General features: G+C 49.4%; 1 protein-coding gene across 1 annotated transcript in view; it reads left to right on the forward strand.

The window, feature by feature from the left end:
• The window catches only part of lpcat4 (lysophosphatidylcholine acyltransferase 4), a 17,073-nt gene that overhangs the window by 9,339 nt on the left and 5,234 nt on the right, over nt 1-2,500 (forward strand). The window lies entirely within an intron of this gene.

Raw genomic sequence — 2,500 nt, forward strand, 5'->3', positions numbered from 1 at the left:
TATATATATATATATATAAATATCGGCTTTATATCGGCCACCCTGATCTCTAAGATATCGGCATCGGCCAAAAAAAAAAAAACAATATCGGTAGACCACTACTCATAACCTGCAAAACCGGTGTTGTCTCACCAATCAAGGGCTTCATTAGTTGCGCCAGGTGTGCTTGAGCTAGAACACATGAAATATCTGAACTGGCGAGGTTGGTTGAGGTTAGAAACCCTGGAGTGACTGCAGAAGATCTGATGGCCACACACACTGAGACTTCAGATGCACAGTAGAGCTCGTACTAAACGCACCAGAACTCCAGGACTACACAACTACTGACCCAAACCATAGACTGTACAAAAAGATGGACGACGCCCCTTCGCTCTCTTCCATTGGCGAGAAGTGAAGCAGCCATTGTCCCGATATGGCGCTGACATGTTGGGACTTGAGTCTGCGCAGTTGCGATTTCGGGACCAGACATGCGCAGTAGTGAGCAGGAAGTAAAGCCGCGAAATCAACGTCCCGCCCTCACTCTCGCTGAATCAATCGTAAGCACGCGCCTCTGCTAAAGAACAAACCATTATGTTGGTGTGAAATAATTAATTATAGAAATTTAGATATTAAATTTAAAGCTCCAATGTCCTCAGTCCTCCAAAGATCCCCCAAAAAAGTCTGTTGTTGCTTCAGTGACTACTTTGCTCAGAGAACCTGTCAATCACAGCTGTCAATCATGTACGCCACAGCGCTGTTTTTATAGCATCAAATAACTAACTAAAAACAATCTTAATTTCAAAAACAAACACTTGAAATTACATCAGCGTGATAAAAACTACAGTAAATGACAGAAACTATCTTTGGAGTAAAGATATGTGAAGTGTAATTTAATTGTTTAGTTGGTCTCACGTCCCATTGAATAACATGGGGAGGCGGGGTTTATGAGCTATACTAGGACAGGTCACCGGGGGGCGATCGAGACGTTTTGGCTTCACTTTTCAGGGCTTGTGCGGCACACTTGGGGCTTGACCCAAACACACAAGAGCTCAAACTCAAAAGCTTTTTGGGATTCTGTTCTGGGGAGCAATGACACAACACTGGAGCTTCTCGTCCCTCTGGATCAGCGGTGTGTTTGGAGGAAGAATGAAGCATAAGCTGATGAGAGCTTGGTCTACAGTTCAACATGATGGGTCAGTGATGGTGGGTCAGTGATGGGTCAGTGATGGATCAGTGATGGGTCAGTGATGGATCAGTGGTGGGTCAGTGGTGGGTCAGTGATGGATCAGTGGTGGGTCAGTGATGGATCAGTGGTGGGTCAGTGGTGGGTCAGTGATGGGTCAGTGAGTCAGTGGTGGGTCAGTGGTGGATCAGTGATGGGTCAGTGGTGGGTCAGTGATGGGTCAGTGATGTGTCAGTGATGTGTCAGTGATGGGTCAGTGAGTCAGTGGTGGGTCAGTGGTGGGTCAGTGGTGGATCAGTGATGGGTCAGTGGTGGGTCAGTGATGGGTCAGTGATGTGTCAGTGGTGGGTCAGTGATGGGTCAGTGGTGGGTCAGTGATGGGTCAGTGGTGGGTCAGTGATGGGTCAGTGAGTCAGTGGTGGGTCAGTGGTGGGTCAGTGATGGGTCAGTGGTGGGTCAGTGATGGGTCAGTGGTGGGTCAGTGGTGGGTCAGTGGTGGGTCAGTGATGGGTCAGTGGTGGGTCAGTGATGGGTCAGTGGTGGGTCAGTGATGGGTCAGTGGTGGGTCAGTGGTGGGTCAGTGATGGGTCAGTGGTGGGTCAGTGATGGGTCAGTGAGTCAGTGGTGGGTCAGTGGTGGGTCAGTGATGGGTCAGTGGTGGGTCAGTGATGGGTCAGTGATGGGTCAGTGGTGGGTCAGTGGTGGGTCAGTGGTGGGTCAGTGATGGGTCAGTGGTGGGTCAGTGATGGGTCAGTGGTGGATCAGTGATGGGTCAGTGGTGGGTCAGTGATGGGTCAGTGATGTGTCAGTGATGGGTCAGTGATGGGTCAGTGATGGGTCAATGATGCTCTGTGGCGGATCTATATCCTCCGGCTCTGGAAACTGCAGCGTGAGGAAGGAGAGATGATTCACTGAAGCATCAGGAGATCCTGGAGAACATCACTCCGTCAGTGAGGATGCGGAAGCTTGACCTTTAACAGGACAACGATCCCAAGCGTTCCTCAAACTCCCCCCAGGCTTGGATGCAGAAGAAGCCCTGTGAGATACAGTGACATCAGTCACATGACTCGAACCCCATAGACAATCTCTGGTGGGATTTGAAGGAGGCCGAGAGTATCCCTGAACTGGAGGCCGTTGCTCATGAGGTCAGATTCCTCAGACACACATCTCGTTTGAGGAAGCTCATAACAGCAGACGGCTGTTCTACAAGTGCTGAAGATGCTCGACACGAAGGGGGTGAATACTTCTGAGACTGCAGAAGTCATTAAAAGTGGCGTTTTCTGTTGAATTTGGGGAAACCACTTGAAACATTTGTTGTGTTGAGCTATTTCAATTGCT

Source organism: Siphateles boraxobius, unplaced genomic scaffold, assembly GCF_051911475.1.
Source record: "Siphateles boraxobius isolate OS27281-9 unplaced genomic scaffold, OSU_SipBor_1 130, whole genome shotgun sequence".
Lineage (NCBI taxonomy): Eukaryota > Metazoa > Chordata > Actinopteri > Cypriniformes > Leuciscidae > Siphateles > Siphateles boraxobius.